The sequence below is a fragment of the Ovis canadensis genome, chromosome 8, assembly GCF_042477335.2.
Source record: "Ovis canadensis isolate MfBH-ARS-UI-01 breed Bighorn chromosome 8, ARS-UI_OviCan_v2, whole genome shotgun sequence".
NCBI lineage: Eukaryota > Metazoa > Chordata > Mammalia > Artiodactyla > Bovidae > Ovis > Ovis canadensis.
This window is the reverse complement of record NC_091252.1, coordinates 85141139-85161135: the sequence shown is the minus strand read 5'-3', so window position 1 is coordinate 85161135 and position 19997 is coordinate 85141139. Positions and strand designations below refer to the sequence as shown.

Genomic DNA, 19997 nt, shown 5'->3' with positions numbered 1-19997 from the left:
ATAGACTGTTTTTTAGGTGAAGTAGCTGAAGCTATTCTGGGAAAAAGATACAAAGAGATGAAAAACCCAACTGCCACTTTTGAAGAGCCCAGAGCAAAAGCAGGATGCCTCACGTGCCCCCAGCATACAGCAACACCGAAGGGTTCAGCCAGTCACCTAGCCACCCCTCTGACTGACCCCTGGGAGCACCCCTCCCCTCACCCCATAGAAGGAACCAGCTCGCCCCACTACCTCGGAGAGTGAGCAAGCAACGAAACTGTCATTTGTCCTCTCTCCCCTCAGCTGCAGCAGAAGCCCCAATGAACCCTTGCCTCAATTTCCTTTGATTAAGAAATTTGATTTACTTCTATTCTCTGGCCTCAGTTTGATTTCTATTGAAGAAGGAGGCCAAGAGCCAGGTGTGTAACAATTTGGGAACAAGAGACACGTGGGGGCTGGGAGGAGGATAGGACTCAGGCTTGGGTGAGGCAGCAACTTGGTGGGTTCAGGTGACCGATGTGTCAGGGGAAGACTCTCATGCATAGGCCGGGGGACAGGGGCCTGGGTTTAATCTCTGGCAAGAGGCAACATGGAGACCACATAGCCCCAGTGGAGGAGGTTGGCAAAGAGGCAAGTGAGTGGGAAAGCAGGAGAAAGGCAGAAAGACAGCATTAGAGTCCTGGTCAGGACAGCCAGGTGAGGGAAGATGGGGCTCTCAGACAGGCCTGGCCACCCCCACCCGTGCATGCTCCTGGCACCTGGGCACAGTCTAGACCCCAGATGGGAGGTGATTTTAATGAGTGTTGACAACTAGCATACTTCCAACAACATGAAACTCCACCTGATTGCTCTTGCTACTTCGGTAAAACACAGGCTCCCTGTCTCCACCGGGATCCTGGAAAATCGGGTTCCGGCCTCAGTCCTCAAACCCTTTCTAATGAGCAGTTACTTTGGCCCACAAAATGTCTAGGACTACTCTGGGACAGAAACTACTAGAAAATATATCGCTGATGACACTGCAGTTAAGGGCTCTCTCCAGGCCCTTTCCGCAGATCCGCAGAGTTTTCCGGTTGGGGTGGTGTTTTGGCGGGGGTGCAGGGGGCAGTCTTGAGTCTTTTAAGAAAAGCAGAGCTTCCATCGAAGCTCAGTCAGTAAAGACTCATCCTACAACGTAGGAGATCCGACTTCGATCCCAGGGTCAGGAAAATCCCAAGGAGGAGGGCATGGCGACCCACTGAAATCCTCTCGCCTGGAGAGTCCCCATGGTCAGAGGAGCCCGGCGGGCTACAGCCCTCGGGGTCGCAAGAATAGGACACGACTGAGCCAGTAAACCACCACCGCAGGAAGACTGCAGGTGAGAATGGGGCGGAAGGTTGAGGGGCGAGAAGGACTCGGAGGAGAAAAGAAACGGGGAGGGGCGGGAGGAGAAAGGAGTCAGTCACGAGGGGCCGGCTACTGCCCGGCGTCAGTGACGGGGGGAAGAGGCCGGGGCGGAGAATGGGCTGAAATGCTGGGCGGGCTATAAATAGCTCCCGCAAAGTCCGATCCAACCAGTCTCCAGCTGGTGATGGACTGGAAGGCTGGCCCCAGAGCGCGTCTTGGTTTCGCGGCTCTGGTGCTCCTCGTGGCTCTCCGGTTCTGCACGGCGCGAGGCGGTGAGTTCGGGGATTAACCTGCGAGGAGAGGACATGGGGCCATAAGACCCGAGAGGGTTGGGGTGTCCGAGGCGGTTCGGGGAACACGCGGCTGGGCCCCCTCCCTGTTTAACGCACCGCGCGCTCCTTTCCCGCTGGGCTCCTGCTCCCCGCCTCCTCTCGCGGCTGGATGCCATCCCGCTACATCCCTGCAGGAGGGAGGGAAGGCAGGGAGGCGTGAGAGGTAGGTCGGCGTCAGGAAATGCTGCTGCAGCCCCCCGGACTCCCCCGTCAGGATTCGGAGTCACTGAAGCTGGTGCAGGAAAGGTGGAGGCCGCTTCCGAGGGACAGAACCCACGAGCGTTCAGGGGAAGGCTGGGTGGAGTCTGACCAGTTGCGTTGGCCGCAGGAAAGGTGGCGGGAGATGGGTAAGGGTCTAGGTGGGGTCTGCCACTTGGGCGGGGAGTGGGGGAGTTAGTGCAGGAGGGAGGGGCGGTGAGATGGGTGGAGTCTGTCCTAGGAAGCCTCCTTAGAGTCCTGCTTGGTTACAACACTATTTTTTCCGAATTCCTCCCCATCACAAGAACCTCAGGGCCTCCAACCACTTCCCATCTGTAAAGGGATCCTAGACCTGCCCTCTGTCAACTGGCACGCTATCCTGCCTGAGAATTCATGCCAGCAGAAGCCTCCCAGCCTGGCCCCCAGGACATAAAGCAGGAGAGATGGGAGAAGAGTTTCCCAAAGTGTGTGACATAGGGCATGAGGGTGAGGATGGGCACCCCCACTTCTACCCTTCAGTCCCACATTCATATTCCCTGAGACTATGGAGACAGTGGCCTAGAATAGCTATTATTTAAGACAGGAGTTGGAGAACCTTTTCTTCAAAAGATAGAGAGTAAATCTGTTGGTCTTGACAGGCCATTTGGTGTCTGTGTGCATTCTACATCTCCACCTTTGTGCTACAAGAGCAGGCAAAGACGACCTGAAAAAAATACAAAAGAACCATGTGACTGCCCTGGGTCACAGTACAGTAACAGATGACTTATCCCCTAGGGACTAGTGCAAGGGATGCCTTAGCTGCCTGTTGGTGAACCAAAAACTTGCTCTGTCCTACCTTGTAGGTTCTTGGTGGTGTGAATGTGAAAGGAGTATGGGTACAGCAGATATGGGCTAATGTCCCCTGAACCCCTCTGCTCTAGAGTGGTTTCCATGGTCCATGAAGATATAGGGGACACTGCACGAAGCCTCAGGCATAAGCAGAGGATAGTGTGTGCATGCTAAGCCCCTTCAGTCATGTCCAACTCTTTATGATCCTATGGACTATAGCCCACGAGGGTCCTCTGTGCAAGAGATTCTCCAGGCAAGAACACTGGAGTGGGTTGCCATGCTCTCCTCCATGGGATCTTCTCTCATTCAAGGATAGATCCCACATCTACCCCAGCTCCGACATTGCAAGCGGATTCCTTACTGCTGAGCCACGGGGGCAGGCCCTGGAGAATAGTGGTCCTACAACAATTCTGATGTCAGGCCTAGGCCACCTGCTGCTCTCCCTTATTTGTTGCCTCTGGCCCTTCTTATGCCAAACCACAATATCACTTTAATCCTCTGATGGTTGGCCTATCTGAACTAATGATTGCGGGTTGATGAGCCCAGATCATGATAGACAATGTTGACATTTCATGACCAGAGGCCTCATCTCCACTAGCCCCTAGGACCATACCAGGAGCCACATTTAAATGGTGTCATATTCCCCACTGCAAATCACACGGCCTTGCTTCAGGACATAAAGAGTCTGTGTTGTGAACCTCCAAGTAAAAGGGCATATTCGGCACATAGCACCTTTCTGACCACAGATACCTCTGATGTCACAGGTTCTGCTGAATCATCTGCCCAAGAAGCAGGTCATCAGTCACCACTCATCTGTGGCTGCTTTTGTGCTAGGACAGCAGTTGTAACAGAAAATCATGGTCTGCAGAGCCTGAATATGTTATATGTACAATTATAGAAATTTATGGCCACACTGGGAATTAAATGGAGATAGGATAGGGTCGACACTCCTGCAGCCCTGGAGGGTTGTAGGTTGGTACTCCTCTCTGTCATTTTCTCCAGAATATGATATTGCTTACATGTACTATGGGGGGATGAAGGTCAGTGTCAGAAGTGTGAACTTGGAAATGGCTTCTCTGGTAGCCTTAACCACATGGTAATTTACTAACTGTGAAGATTTTTCATTCATATTCCAATGAAAGTGAAATGAGCACTATGAGGACCAGGGAATGGGTGGCACTCCTGTGGGCAGGACGTGGGACAGATGTGTATTCCTTACACAGATCTCAGGCACCACAGTAATAACAGGCAGGCCATGGTGATGTTTCAGACTGCTGGACATGATGACAGTCCCACTCTAGGTCATTATGAATGTGGGGGTGGCTTCTCTGCCAAGTGTGCACTTACCCCAGTCAATGACCGTGTGGCTTCCAAGGCCAGAAGGACTTCTGCACTTGCTGTGGTGATAAGAGGGCCCTCCTTGCTGATGCCTGGCATCTCTGTCTCTAGGAATGGATTCTGAATATAAGACCTGACTCAGTGCTGGATACTGCACAAAGGACCTGGACATTTTGTTGGGATGTCTGCACTCAACTTCCTGAACATCCAGTCTTGTGTTTGTCTCTGTTTTTTTATATAATTTTTCCTTTCAATCGTGTAGTTTTTAACTGGGCTTATTGCTCATCTGTTTCCCTCTAGGATCACCCTGTACTATGAGCCAGCGTGGTACTCTCTGCAGTGAGGCCTGGCTACAGGGGGGCTCTCTGGTCCCCTTGGCCGCTGCATCTGCTTTGTTTCTGACATAGGGCACTCCCCCAGGCATCAGCTCTTCCGCCTTCTCCATCCTCACTCCTGCTGGAAGTGCAGAGGAACACCAATCCCACCACCGTCCCTGACCCTCAGGAAAAGTCACCCTGGAGCTGTTGGAGATGCTTCTCATCTGTTCTTTCCTCTCGGGCTCCAGAGAACCTGGGGGACTGCACACTTTCCTGCCCTTTCAAACCATGCCTACCCTGGCACAGTCACTTTTCTGAGCCTTTAATCCCCTCCTCTACCACCTGCCTTGGAAGTTCTGGATTTTCTCTTTCATGCCATGTGGGCCAGGCCTTCTCCAGGATCCAAAGACCCATCAAAGTAGTAGATCAGCAGCATCTCCCTGGCCTTGCTAAATCCTGTGACACTAATTGTGAATTCTCCTTTCTAGAGCTTTGGGTTCTGTGTTGGCCTTAAGAGCAGTGTAGAGATAATGCTATGTGGTTTCTCCACTTGGTCAGCCTGTAGGTGGTGTTGGGGGGCAGGGGGGGGCCTTCCTACTCTACCAACCCAGCCCTGCAGCTTTCCTCTGCTCTCACATAAGTGGGGGGAGAAGGTAATGGGTCGTCTTCTCCAAAACCTGCCCTCACCTGCGTTTTCCTTCACAGACGCTCGCTCCTTTTGCTACAACTTCACCGTCAATCCTCAGCCCAGTCCTGGAGAGCTGTGGTGTGTGGTTCAAGGGCAGGTAGATGGGAATGTTTTTCTCTCCTATGACTGTACTGGCGCCATGATCCAATCCACAAGTCCATTGGGAGAGGAGGTGAAAACTATGAACACTTGGGAAACACAGAGAGAAACACTGAGAGACATTGGGGACTTCCTCACAGGGCAACTGCCTGACAATATAACCGAGAAACCCATGGCCAGAGGTGAGTTCAATGCAGTTCAGTTCCATCGCTCAGTCGTGTCCCACTCTTTGCAACCCCATGGACTGAAGCACGCCAGGCTTCCCTGTCCTTCACCAACTCCCAGAGGTTGCTCAAACTCATGTCCATCAAGTCAAACTCATGTCCATCGAGTCCAGGGGTGAGTTAGGAAGTAAAAATACTGAAGGAGCTGCATCCATTGCTTATGGGTAAAAAATTCAATTGTGTATTGTCCCTTCCCTAGTAGTCCAGTGGAAGGAGCAGGCCTTGGAGGAGAGAAACGGGCCAGATTACCTGGGCCCAGGGGAGGTGGACATGGTGAGGCAAAGAATTCGTCAAGTCCAGAGCCTGAGCTCTTTCATTTCCTTGGTGGGGTCAGACCCTCTGACCCTGCAGGGCAGGATGACGTGCTGGTGTGAAGAGGATGGACGCATCAGTGGATCCTGGCAGTTTGGCTTCAGTGGAGAAATGTGCCTCCGCTTTGATTCAGAGGATGGGCACTGGACAGTGGATCATTCTGGAGGGAGGCGGATTGAAGAGAAGTGGGCAAAGGACAGAGCTGTGACCGACTTCTTCAAGAAGGTCTCCATGGAGACTGTCGGGCCTGGCCTCGGGAGTTTATGGTGCACTGGGAGAAAATATTGAAGAGCTCGGGTAAGTGAGATGAGTATAAAGAAATGGTTGTCCACTCAAGGTGATATGGACCCACCCTGTGTGTGTACGTGTGTGTGTCTGTGTGTTTTGGCAAAATGATCCATCCATAGTGAGCTGTTCCTGAAATAGATGGCCCTAGAGAGTGTCATGCTGAGTGATCTAAGTCAGAAAGAGAAGGAGAAATATCATATGACATGCCTTATATGTGAAATCTAAAAAGAAACAGTACAAGAAAACTTACAAAACAGAAAGAGACTCACAGACTTTGAAAACAAGCTTATGGTTACCCGGGGGAAGGGATAGTTAGGGACTCTGGGAAGGTCATGTACACACCACTATATGTAAATGGATAACCAACAAGCTCCCACGGTATAGCACACGGAACTCTCCTCAGTGGTATGTGCCAGCCTGGATGGGAGAGGGGTTTAGGGGAGAAGGGGTACATGTATGTGTATGGCTGAATCCCTTCGCCGTTCACCTGAAACTGTCATAACATTGTAAATGGCTATTCCCCAATTAACAATGTTTTGGGCGTGAATACAAATAAAATAAAAGAATGTAAAAAAATAAATTTAAAAAGTGAGTTGTTCTGGGAGAGCAATGATCCAGGACGCTCTGTCATCCTCCTTCCTCTCCACTCCTGACGTCTCTCCTCACAGCTCAGGCCTTTGGAAGACTGAACATGGATTTTTGCTGATCCAAATCCTGTAGACATCTTTTTGATTTCTGGGATTTATTTCTCACTCTACCCTTTTTCCAGAATCTTCTTCTAAATGTCACCAATTCCACTTCGGGAAAACTGTCAATACCACCTCTGCTGTAGCTCCTAAGGACTGCATCCTCAGGTCACCGTCTCTGATGTCACAGCAGGACTGAGTGGCTGTGTTGGAAACCTTGCTCCCCCATTAACTGTCAGAGCCCTGTGAGTACTGAGCTCCTCCCTTTGCCCCGTCTCGCCTGAAGATCTATCACAGGGGCCTCCATGTGATGGGTACAAGCTGTCTGCACAGTAGGGGTACTGAGTCAGGGGGGCGAGGAGGCATCTGCCGAGTTTGCGGTCTGGACAAGGGCTTCACTCTTACTCTCCTTGCAGCATCACTGACCACGGGAGCCTCTACAGTGCAGCCCACGGCCCCAGCCAGCAACCACATAACCGAGATCGTCCTTCTCACCATTTTCGTCATAAGCATCGTCATAAGCATCGTAGCCTGGATCTTTTACAAGAAGAGGTACTGAGGGCAGAATTCAGAGGGAAGGCAGGGGCACAGGGCCTGGTGTGAGGACGGGAAAGATGAATCCCAGCCAACCCCTGCCGCTCACTGAACCTCCTCATCCTGGAAATGAGCAGGGGGATAAGACCTCATATCACCTGAGAGCAGAACTTGACAAGCTCAGCCCTGAGTTCTGAGAGGTCCCCACTGTCAGGTGACATTGTGAAAAGGGAGGGACCTTCACTAGGCTAAGGGCCTATTGATGCTTAAAGGGTTTAGCCAAGTCCCCTGACTGAGCACAGCCTGCTGGCTGGCAGGGCCCTGGGTAGGTGGTCTGAGATCCACAGGCACTCAGGGCAAGGGCAGGACTCACGGGGGCTGAGAGCAGCATGGGGGCTCAATGTGCTGTGTCAGCGGGGAGGGGACCCACCCAGGGCCCAAGATGAGAGGGGCCGGGCTCCCATCCCAGGAGGAAGGGGTGGGAAGGCCTTTGCAGACCCAACTCCAAAGGCCCATTCTCACAGGAAATGGTGTGGGTCAAGCAGGGAAAGCAGGAGCCCCACAGGAGAGACTGGGGGAAGGGCTGAGGCCAGGCCTGTGCTCCTGGACCAGCAGCAGCTGTGTTTCAACCTGTGGCCTGCATGTCCCCAGCTTCCTGGGGACACAGAGCCCCATCACTGAGTGGCCCTGCCTTGCGCAGAGGTGCCTGGGGATGGGTGGGCCTCAGCTGGGGTGCAGGCACCCAGTTGGGGGGACCAGGAAGAGATGGGGGCAGGGACCTTAGTCTTGAGAGCTGTGTGTGCTGCTCAGAGGCTAGAGGGGTGCAAAGGAAGGAGGTTTCCTTGCAGACACCCAAGGCTGTCAGGAAGCAAGGCCCCTCCTCTGGGGACCTGCTCCCTGGTGCTATAGGCCCCATTCAGGGAGGATCCGGACCTGAGTAAAGGAGCAGATTGATTCCTCACTGACTCCAGTCCTGAGCCTGAGTAGGGGATGTCAGGGCCTGGGGTGACTCTGTGATGCAGGAAGGAAGGAGGAGGTGACAAGAAGCTGCTGGGCCTGGGGTGGGGGTGGGGGTGGAGGACATAGGAGCCCCTCAGTGAGGGTGGGGCTGCGGGGGCTGGGAGGGGCAGCCCCAGGAAAGTGACAGGAGTTCCTCAGCCTCCTGGACCAACACCTGTTTCTTTTCTGCAGGAGACGGTGCTCCCAGGAAGCCCCAACAGGGGCTCTGTCGGCCTGAGGACTCGGTCTCTGCCTGGCTGCTCTTCTCCTGCACTAACCTTAGAGCTGAGAGACCAGACATTAGGAACCCCAAGTCTGTCTGTCAGTTATGACGACACGGTGGCTGCACCATCTCGTGTCTCTTGTCGCATCTGATGAGCATCCTCCTCAACATCTTTACTTTTTTCAAATCTCCTTTCCCACTTCCTCTTGGTGTTGAGTGATGCAGTCTCTGCACTGATACTTTCAACTACTTGAACAAGAGATCACCACAAACATAACACTTTCAATCTTCTGGTTTTTGGAAAATTAGACTTCTGCCTGCATCATGACCTTATTCTTAAAAATGATGATATTGGTGAAAAAATACATCTGCTATTACAGGACTCAGGGTTTTGTTTCTTTATCCAGAGAAACAACTTCATTATATTTTCAAAGGGATACAATTTTACATTGACAGGTTCCCTTCATAATTTATTACCCTATTGGTGCTTTGTCGTGTTCAACTCTTTGCGACCCCATGGACTGTAGGCCACCAGGCTCCTCTGTCCATGGGATTTCCCAAGCAAGAATACTGGAGTGGTTGATATTTCCATCTCCAGGGCATCTTGCTGATCCAGGGATCAAACTCACATCGCCTGTGTCTCCTGTACCTCATTCGTTGGCCGGCTGATTCTTTACCACAAGCACCACCTGGGAAGCCTTTATAGTGATTCTCAAATCAACATCTCTATATTGCAGAAAAGTTAAGTACTTCATGCCTGTTTTCTAATCCAGGAGAAAAGTCATCAGTTCAGTTCAGTCACTCAGTCATGTCCGACTATTTGTGACCCCATGAATTGCAGCACGCCAGGCCTCCCTGTCCATCACCATCTCCCGGAGTTCACTCAGACTCACATCCATCGAGTCAGTGATGCCATCCAGCCATCTCATCCTCTGTTGGCCCCTTCTTCTCCTGCCCCCAATCCCTCCCAGCATCAGAGTCTTTGCCAATGAGTCAACTCTTCGCATGAGGTGGCCAAAGTACTGGAGTTTCAGCTTTAGCATCATTCGTTCCAAAGAAATCCCAGGGCTGATCTCCTTCAGAATGGACTGGTTGGATCTCCTTGCAGTCCAAGGGACTCTCAGGAATCTTCTCCAACACCACAGTTCAAAAGCATCAATTCTTTGGCGCTCAGCCTTCTTCACAGTCCAACTCTCACATCCATACATGACCACTGGAAAAACCGTAGCCTTGACTAGACGGACTTTGTTGGCAAAGTAATGTCTCTGCTTTTGAATATGCTATCTAGGTTGGCCATAACTTTTCTTCCAAGGAGTAAGTTTCTTTTAATTACATGGCTGCAGTCACGATCTGCAGTGATTTTGAAGCCCAAAGAAATAAAGTCTGCCACTGTTTCCGCTATTTCCCTGTCTATTTCCCATGAAGTGATGGCACCGGATGCCATGATCTTTGTTTTCTGAATGTTGAGCTGTAAGCCAACCTTTTCACTCTCCTCTTTCACTTTCATCAAGAGGCTTTTTAGTTGCTCTTCACTTTCTGCCATAAGGGTGGTGTCATGGTGTTTCCCCATTCCTCCACATTATATAAATAAAACCAATGATAATGCTTTATTTCTTGTGGAAACAGAATTTAAGGATCATTCCTAAAGTAACATGCAGTCCAGCTGTGAAGTGATCCTTAATTTCTCTGGATTTTTAAATGTATATTTCACCATATCCCAACAGTAGGTCATGTGTTCACCCTACTATGCAGCCATCTGAGTGTTAGATCCAGGCTGGAAAACATAGCCTAAAAGCCGTGTAGATAGAGGCCAACCTCAAAGATACTGTGGGCTGGGTTCCAGACCAGGGCAATAAAGTAAATTTCACAATAAAGGGAATCACACAAATTTTTTCATTTCCACTGCACATAATATTGTGTTGACATGGAAGTCTGTTAGGTGTGCAATACATTTATGCCTAAATAAACAATGTTCAGACCTTAATACACAACACTTTGTTTCTAAAGTAAAATATGTTGAGCATCATCTGAGTCTCCAGTGAGTCACTATGTTTTTGCTGGTGGAGGGTCCTGTCTCAGTGTCTGTCACTACTGACTAATCAGGGTAGTGGTTGCTGAGGGTTTTGGTGGGTAGCGCAATTTCTGAAAATAAGACAACATTGAAATTTGCCACATCATTTGACTCTTCCTTTCACAGAAGGATTCTCTGAGCAGCAATGCTCTTTGACAGCGTTTTACCCATAGTAGAACTTCTTTCCAAATTGGAGGTAATCCTCTCAAATCCTCCTCCTGCCTTTTCAACTAAATTCATTCTAAACTTAAAAGATTCTAAGTCCTTTGTTGTCATTTCAACAATCTTCACCAGGAGTAGATTTTATATCAAGAAACCACTTTGTTTGCTCATCCATTAGAGTCAACTCTCATTTATTCCAATTTTATCATTAGATTGCAACAATCAGTCCCATCTTTACATTAGGCTCCACTTCTAATTCTAACTCTCTTGCTATTTTCACCACATCTGTAGTTACTTCTTCAAAAGTGAACTCTTGAATCCCTCAAAGTCATCTAAGAAAGTTAAAATCAACTTCTTCTAAATTTCTATTAATGTTGAAATTTCAACCTCTATTCATGAATCACGAATGTTGTGGGTGGAACTTATAATCCTCAATTCGCTTTAGAAAGTTTTCAATTGACTTTGTCCAGATCCATCAGAGGAATCATTATTTGCGGCAGCTATAGCCTTACAGAAACTATTTCCTAAATGCCACGACTTGAACATCCTGACTACTGCTTGATTCGTGGGCTGCAGAACGGATGCTGTGTTACCAGGTGTGAAAACAACGTGAATCTCATTGCACTTCTCCATCAGGGCCCTTGGGTGCTTTCTCAATGAGCAGTGATGTCTTGAAGGGAATCCTTTTTTGGGAGCTCTAGGTCTCCACAGTGGATTTACTATTTTTGGTAATCAGTGTTGTAAACAGAGATGCTGTCATCTCGACTGTGTTGTTCCGTTTGCAGAGCACAGGCAGAACAGATTTAGCATAATTCTGAAAGTCACTAGGATTTTCAGAAGGTAAGTGAGGCTTGGCTTCAAGTCACCAGCTGCGTTAGGCCCTAACAAGAGAGTCAGCCTATCCTTTGAATCTTTGAAGCCAGGCACTCAGTTCTTCTTAGACATGCAAGTCCTCGGGGGCATCTTCTTCAATAGAGCACTCTTTTCTCTACACTGGAAAGCTCTAATTTAGGATAGTCATCTTCAGAGATTATTTTATTAGATCTTCTGGATAAATTACTGCAGCTTCAGCATCAACCCTCTCTCTTCCACTCTGCGCTTTGTGTTACAAAGATGGCGTCTTTCCTTAAAACTCATGAACCAACCTCTACCGGCTTTCAACTCTTTTTTCCTGCAGCTTCCTCACCTCCTTCAGCCTTCATAGACTTGAAGTTAGCTAGGGCCTTGCTCTGGATAGGCTTTGGCCTAAGGCAGTGTTGTGCTCTTTCCTCCAGTCCACTGAAATATTCTCCATATCAGCTGTAAGGCTGTTTCGCTATCTTCTCCTTTGTGTGTTCACTTTGATTTCCTTTAAGAACATTTCTTTGCATTCACAACTTGACTGTTAGGGGGAAGAGGCCTCACTTCAGTCCCATCTTGGCTTTAACATGCCTTCTTCAAAAGCTTAACCATTTCTATCTTTGGATTTAGAGTGAGAGAGGCGTGATTCTTCCTGTCAATGGGACATGTAGAGATAATGTTATTAATTGGCCTAATTTCGATATTGCTGTGTCTCAGGGACTCAGGAGTCTCAGGACAGAGACAGCCGGGTCAACGGAGCAGTCAGGACACACGCACATATCGGATGGCAATGTGCCCATGGTTCCTGGCACCTCAAAACAATTACAATACTAACATGAAAGATCATTGATCACACAAAGTCAAAATCAAGATGGCCAAGAAGGACGCCCTGAGCCCCACTCTCCCATGGACACACCACCTCTACAACCACATACAAAACAGCTCTCTTTCCAAGAAAATGACCTGTAACCAGAGAACATCCCTTCTACAACCAGCATGGAGAAAGTACCATGCTGAGAAGGGCAGGAGCAGAAAATAAGGGATCTAGTTGGGACCCTTTGGCCAGGTACTCTCCAATAGAGGGGTCATCACAAACTGGAGCATTCTGCCTAAGGAGCAGGAGGTTTTGGCCCTACATCAAGCACCCCAGCCCTGGTACAGTGCTGGGAAAACCAGCCCCATGTCCCTCCTCCCTCACTCCTGTTTTAGAATCCAAGAGGGTTTATGATCTGGAGCACTGGAGGACTGTGGGAAATGGAGACTCCACTCTTAGAGACCATGGGCACAGAATTACTTGCTTCCTGTCCCAGCAGAGTCAGCAGATTGCAAAGTGTCTGGTGCTCTGTCCAGCATTTGGAAACCATGCCTAGCATTGGCTGGGGCTCACAGCCAACAGAGTTCCAGACAGGAGCCTCTCCGCAAACCATCTCCCCACCAACACACCCACAGACACACAGGGAGAGGCCAAAGCTTGGCTCTAGTCAATCTCTCAGCTCTGCCCCACCTCCATGTGATGCCAGCCCAAGCTAAGACAATCCCTGCAGGTCCCTGGGATCCTGATGAGTTGTGTGACTGCATTGCCACACACAGGCTTCTCTGGTAGAAGCCCTGACTCATCCATCTGGCACAAGGCTCTACCTTGGGGTCACCCAGCTGCCGCCCATGGAGAGCAGCAAACTCTGTGAATCAGCAGGCGCAAAGGAGACAAGAAGGTTCTCAATGGACTCACTAGAGTCTCTGTGTGGGAAGGACGTGTTCTGGGAGGCTGGTTGGAGGATAAGAGACCTACAAGGGTGGGCAGGACTCAGGGTTGGGTGGGGCAAGAGCTTGGTGGGGACAGGTGAGATGCATGGGGAGAGACGCCCTTATGAAGGGCTGGGGGCAGGAGCCTGGGTTGAATCCCCCAGAGGAGGCAACCCAGAAGCCCCTGGTAGATTCAGACCACAGGGAGGAAGGACTGGAAGAACAGGAGGAAGTCAGAGGCTGCCACCACAGATGGGCCAGGTTGGGCCCATGTGAGGAGCACGGGCCCCAGGGACCTGGGCACCCAGACTCACCCCATGCCTGCCCCTGACCCCCGGCCTCACTCCAGATCCCCAGGCATGAGGTCAGAGGTGGAGGGCTGGGGAGGTTGGAATGAGTACCTGAGGCAGTTTCATGAATGTGGACTATAGATACCTCCAGAAACAGGAACCTGGACAAAATTCTGACTGTGCCAGTTTCCTCATCTTGCCATGCCTCAACTTACACATTTGTCAATGGGAAACGCTACCAACGGGAATGAACAGAGGCTGAACATTCTTTTAGGACCTGAGGAGATCATGCAGGTGGCCCCGAGTGTGTATACGCTGAGGGCTCGCCAACCCCTGTCTCAGGAGTTGTTGTTGTTTGGTCACTAAGTCATATCTCTGTGATCCTGTGGACTGTAGGCCGCTAGCCTCCTCTGTCCATGGGATTTCCTCAGGCAAGAATATTGGAGTGTGTTGCCATTTCCTCCTCCAGGGGATCTTCCCCATCCAGGGATGTTACAGACATCTCCCACATTGACAGGCGGATTCTCTACCGCTGAGCTACCTGGGACACCCCTTATCAGGTGTTGTGAAATCGCTCAGTCGTGTCCGGACTCTTTGCGACCCTATGAACTGTAGCCTATCAGGCTCCTTCGTCCATGGGATTTTCCAGGCAAGAGTGCTGGAGTGGATTGCCATTTCCTTCTCCAGGGGATCTTCCTGACCTAGGAAACGAACCCAGGTCTCAAGTATTGCAGGCAGATGCTTTACCGCTGAGCCACCAGGGAAGTCCCTATCAGGTGTTAGTGCTGCTAAAAAAACACAAAGAACATGAGGATCCAGAGAAGGGGATGGATAGAAGAAAGGTGAGGGACAGATCATTGAAATTTTGAGGAATATCAGTCCCACAGAGGGTGTGGGGAGCCTGGGGGGAGCCCCCAGGAGAGACTCCAGTGGGAGGACTCTGGGGACTGATTCCCTTCTCCACTGGCCAACCAGGCTCCTCCCCAAGGGTGGGTCACCCCGGGGCTCCAGGTGGCAAGGGCTGCTGGCACCAACTTCAGTCTTGCCATCCTGGTCCTGCTTCTGCTCCCCAACTGTGCCCATATAGCACAGGATGGTGAGCTCCCGGGTGAACCTGCTGGGAGAGGGCGGGGATGATGCATTATAACCAGAGAGCAGGACCAGAGCTGGCCTTCTTTAGACAGCCCACGGGCGTGGTGTTGCCTCCACCTCCTCCTCCTCAATCCATAGGTGAGCTCCTTTCCTTGTTGGCAGGTGCTGGGCTGATTGGCCCCTTTCAGGCCAGCAAAAGGGCAAACTGGTTGAAATAGCAATCCTCAGACAATGGGAGGTGGGGAGGACAGAGGACAAGGAGAGCATAGCAGGAAACACTGCCATCCCTAAGCTTCCAGCCCCTCAGCCATGCCTCCAGGAGTGGGAACCCCCATCTCAGGGCTGAGACAGGTGACCTTCCTGTGGGGAAGAACCCAGACACCCCCTGAAAAGCACACACCACTCATCTCATCTGTTCACACATACCCTTCTCCTCCACATGACAACCTGCCCTTGACTCCCAGGTCTCTACCAACCATGAACCACCCGTGCCACTCCAGGCTCTCCTTTCCCCAGACACATCCCTTTAGTGGCTACAGCTCCTCCTCCGCAGCTCACTAAGTTCATTCCACATCTTTGCATCCTGAGAAGACCACGGCCTCCAATACCTTCCCACGCGTGAAGGGACATGAATCACACTCTCTACTACTGACATCTTATCCCCATGCATGAGGACTCACCCCAACAAAAGCCTCCCAGCCTGGTCCCCAGGAGGGACAGGAGCCCATTCTTACAAAGTGTGACATGGGGCCTCAGAGTGAGGAGGGGCACCCCTACTTCTACCTTTGGTCCCACATTCATATTGTCCACAGACTGTGCAGGTGGCAGCCCGTAATGGTTATTGATTAAGACAGGAGCTGGGGAACTCTTCTACAGAAGACAAATCTGTTCGTCTCTTCAGGCCTTTTGGCGTCTGTCTCTGTGCACGTCCAGGTCTGTGCTGTCACAACAGGCAAAGACAACGTGAAAAACCAAAGGAACCCCTCTGACCACGGCCCTGGTTTGCGAACCGCAGCACTGGGCAACTCATCACCTGGGGAATTATCCAGCGGCTGCCTCGGCTGCCTGTCTATGAATCCCAACCCTGCCTGGTCCGCCTTGTAGCCTCTGCTGGTGGGAATGTGATAGGAGGGTGGGTCCTGCAGTTACAGGCTAACGCCCCCCTCCTCCGCTGTAGAGTGGCTTCCTTGGTGCAAGGGGCCACGGGGACACTGTGTGAAGCCACAGAAGTGAGCAGAGGACAGGGAGGTGTCACAGTTCTGGTGTCAGGTCTTGATCCCCTACTGGTCATCTTACTTGTCCCCTGTGGCCCTGCTTATGCCAAACCACACAATCACTTCTATCCTATGACAGCTGACCTCTCAGTATGAGTGGATGAGCCCAGTTCATCAAGACTGGAGGTCCCTTCTCTACCAGACTCAGGACCATATCAGTAGCCATGTTTAAATGTCAGGCTTTCCTCACTCAAGAGGCGTGGTCGTGCCTCTGACCCTATGGGGCTGGGTTGTGATGCTCTGATTAGGATGTCACAAGCTGTCCCTGTGCAAGGGCATGGCAACCCACACTGGTATTCTTGCCCAGAGAATCCCATGGACAGAGGGACCTGGTGGGCTACAGTCCATGGGGTCACAAAGAGTCAGACATGACTGAAGTGGCTTAGCAGGCAGGCAGGTTACCCCTGGCACGATTTCCCCACTGATGGACTTCTGTGTCATGGGTGCCGCAGGGTCCTAGGGTCCCAGTGGCAGATTCCGCCACACTCCTTCCTTCATGTCCTTTCCATGAACACCTTCCACAGCTGAGGTGAGCAGTTGCAGAGGCCTCTGGTCTGCAAATTCTGAAATATTTAGTGTCTGACCATTGATAGAAATGCTTTAGACCAGGCAGATATAAAAAGGAGATGTGAAGGGATCAGAGCCCTGCATGCTTTCAGGTTATGACTGTTCGCTAATCTCTGTCATTTTATCCAGAAAAAGGTGGTCTTGCAACATTCTGTTTGTAGCAAAGGAAAGGCAATATGAGAATGTACTCGTACTTCTCAACTATGGCAGCCTTCACCCCATTCCTAACTACAGAGACTTTTCCATCACTGGTGCAAATCTGGAGAATGTGAAATAACCACTGTGTGGGTCTTCACACACCGTGAGACCCCTGTAAGCAGGATGCAGGACGGTTATGTACTAAGGACCCTGCATCTCATGCATCACATTAATACCAGTGGGGCTGCGATGATGCTTCAGATCCCTGGACATGATGTGAGTCACACCCTGGGTCCATAGGAATGTGGGGTGGCTTCTGCTTCCCAGTGGGCACTTACCTGAGTCAATGGCCACGTGGCTCCCAAGGATGGGGAAGGCCAGAGGACTGCTGCACTGCGCTTGCCATGGTGATGAGGGCCCGCCTGCTGGAAACTGCATCTCTCTCAGATAAGGGGTTCTCGGTTCTGATAACTGACTCAGTTCTAGAAACTGGGCAAAGTATCCAGACAAGCTGTTGCGATGGCTGTTTGCAGCGTCCTGATCATCCAGCTTGTGTTCTATTTTCTTTTCGTTTCTTGGGTTTTTTGTTTTTTGGTCAGCTGCCTGGCTTTTGGGATCTTTGCTCCCTGACCAGTGATCAAACCGGGCACCTGGCAGTGAAAGCCCGGAGTCCTAACCAGTGGAGCCCCGGGGCATTCCCTGTCTCATTCCTTTCAGTCATGCAGTTTGTGTCTAGGTTGGCCGTCCATCCGGGTGTTTGCTTCTAGGATCGCCCTGTGCTGTGAACCAGCGTCATACTCTGCGTCAGGACCTGGCAGCCGTCCCATCTCTCTACTCATATCAACCATTGTGCCTGCTTTGTTCCTGACACGGTGCATCCGCACCTGGAATCTGCATATGTTCAACCCCTGTTTCTCCTGGAAGCCCATTGGAGACACCATCTCCGAGCAGCATCCTGACCTTCAGCAAAAGCCCTCCTGTGTTACCGATCAGGGCTCCTGGACTCGATCAATAGAAATTGGTAAAAGGCCAGACACAAATTCAGGGGGAAAAAAGCTTTATTGAGACTCATGAGGGAGCAAAGACAAGTAACATGTTCCCTTTCTGGCTCCAGAGGGTGGGGGAGCCAGTCTCGCATATGAGATGAGGGTGCGGGCAGGTCCTGGATTCAGGCCAGGGGGGTGAGCTGGGTGATTTGTTCCCCCTTGGTGGTGCTGTGTGTAGGGATCATGACCAGTACCCTGCTTTTGCTCCCGGCTGCTCTGAAATCGCCTTGGGTTTTTGGTCTGTTTGTATCTTGTTGTTGATTATTTTTTCCAGCTGCACATGCATGCAATTACTTTTAGCCCCTTACAATTTCTTTGTATTTTGATGCTTGATGTGACTTTTGTCCAGGTACACTCAACTGAAGCAAACTGCCCCAACCTGTCTCATTCCCTGCTGAGGGGTCTACACCCTCATTCTTAAGGGTTAAGGGGCTGAAGCTTTCTTCTATCAAAACTTCTCCCTGCTGGACAGGGACCACTGAACTGAGCCTCCCCTCAAGGTGCAGAAGTCCCTCACAAGGACCTACATGGATCGGGGCCACCCTCCACTGGAACGGGCTGTATTCCTTGAGCCACCAGGAGTGTGATTTCAAACTGGTAGATCCTACAGACACAAAGTCAATCAAAAGGTGAAATAAACAAGGGCTAGAAAGGAAAGAACAACAATAGCCATTAAAGGGCCTAGAAAGGGAAGGACCCAGGTTAACTTTGGAAGGACTTTCTCTTTTTTTTTAAACTCTTGGCAGAGGCGAAATCTCCCATGACAAAATTGTGAAGCCCCTCTACCTGTATATTTAAGGTGTATATTTATACCTTAATATAAGGTGTAGTAATATAAGGTGTATATTTCCTTAATATTGATCTAGAGGGAGCACAGTGAGCGGTGCTAAAGAGGGAGCTTAGTTTCCTGCCCAGGAATTGAACCTAGGTAGCTTGGTGTAAAATGAGGAGTTCTAGACACTAAACACCAGGCGGGAGATGCAAAGTTCCCTTGGCTCTTACCATCTTTGAAAGCAAGAATGTTTCAAGAAAGCAAAAACTATAAAAACAGATACCAAAGTTATTGCTGGAGACATACAGAAATAGTTTGTTTATTTAAGACGGAAGCAAGGTAGAAATATACATCCAGAGAGGAGTGCAGGAGTCCTGAATGAGCAGCACAAAGAAGCGGATTTAACACACGCATACAGGGCTTCCCTTGTAGCTCAGGCAGTAAAGAATCTGCCTGCAGTGCAGGAGACCGGGTTCAATCCCTGGGTTGGGAAGATCCCCTGGAGAAGAAAATGGCAACCCATTCCAGTACTCCCTTGCCTGGAGATTTCCAAGAACAGAGGAGCTGGCAGCTGATAGTCCACGGGATCCCAAAGAGTCAGACATGACTGTGTAACTAACCTTCTTTCACTTTCACTTCCATACATGCATCTATTCTTCCCCAGCTCCCCTCCCATCCCCACCCAGGCTGCCACATAACATTGAGCAGAGTTCTATGTGCTATACAGTAGGTCCTTGCTGGTTATCCATTTTAAATAAATCACTGTGTACATGTTGATCCCAGACTCCCTGACTATCCCTTTCCCCTCATCCTTTCCCCCTGGCAACCATAAATTCATTCTCTAAGTCTGTGATCTCTTTCTGTTTTGTAAGTAAAAGCATTTCTATCACGACTTTTTTGATTCTGAGTATAAAGGATGTCAACAGGTGCTTCTGCCTCTCTGTCTGACTTATGTTGTTCAATATGACAATCTCCAGGCCCATGCATGTTGCTACATATGGCATTATTTCTTTCTTTTTGATGGCTGAGTAATATTGCCCTGTGTATATGTCCCACATCTTCTTTATCCATTTACCTGTGGGTGGACGTTTAGGTGGCTTCCAGGTCTGGCTACTATGAGCAGCGCTGCCATGAACACAGGGTGCATGTGTCCTCTCAGACCCTGTTTCCTCCATATCACCAGGTGCACTGAATCGCATAAGACGGAGAAATGGTGAGACATCATGACCTCTCCCATGGGTTAGAAAACAAAAATCTTGTATACTTCAAGTTTTCTGGAGTACTGAGATGTTGACTTAAATAGCTCTAGCATAATAAATTGCCTTCCCCAGTGGCTCAGATGGTAAAGAATCTGCCTGCCAACGTAGGAGACACAGGAGACGTGGGTTCAATCCCTGAGTTGGAGAGGTCCGCTGCAGAAGGAAACAGCAACCCACTTCAGTGTTCTTGCCTGGAGAATCCCACAGACAGAGCAGCCTGGCAGGCTACAGTCCAGGGGGTCACAAAATGTCGGATACGACTGAGCGACTAACACTTTCACTTTCATCATAATAAATTATTAAGGGAAATAGTCA

At 50.2% G+C, this 19997-nt stretch overlaps 1 pseudogene; it reads left to right on the top strand.

Annotated features, from left to right (window-relative positions):
• Positions 1 to 1550: 1550 nt before the first annotated feature.
• On the top strand, positions 1551 to 8443 carry LOC138444659 (UL16-binding protein 1-like; annotated as a pseudogene).
• Positions 8444 to 19997: the final 11554 nt, after the last annotated feature.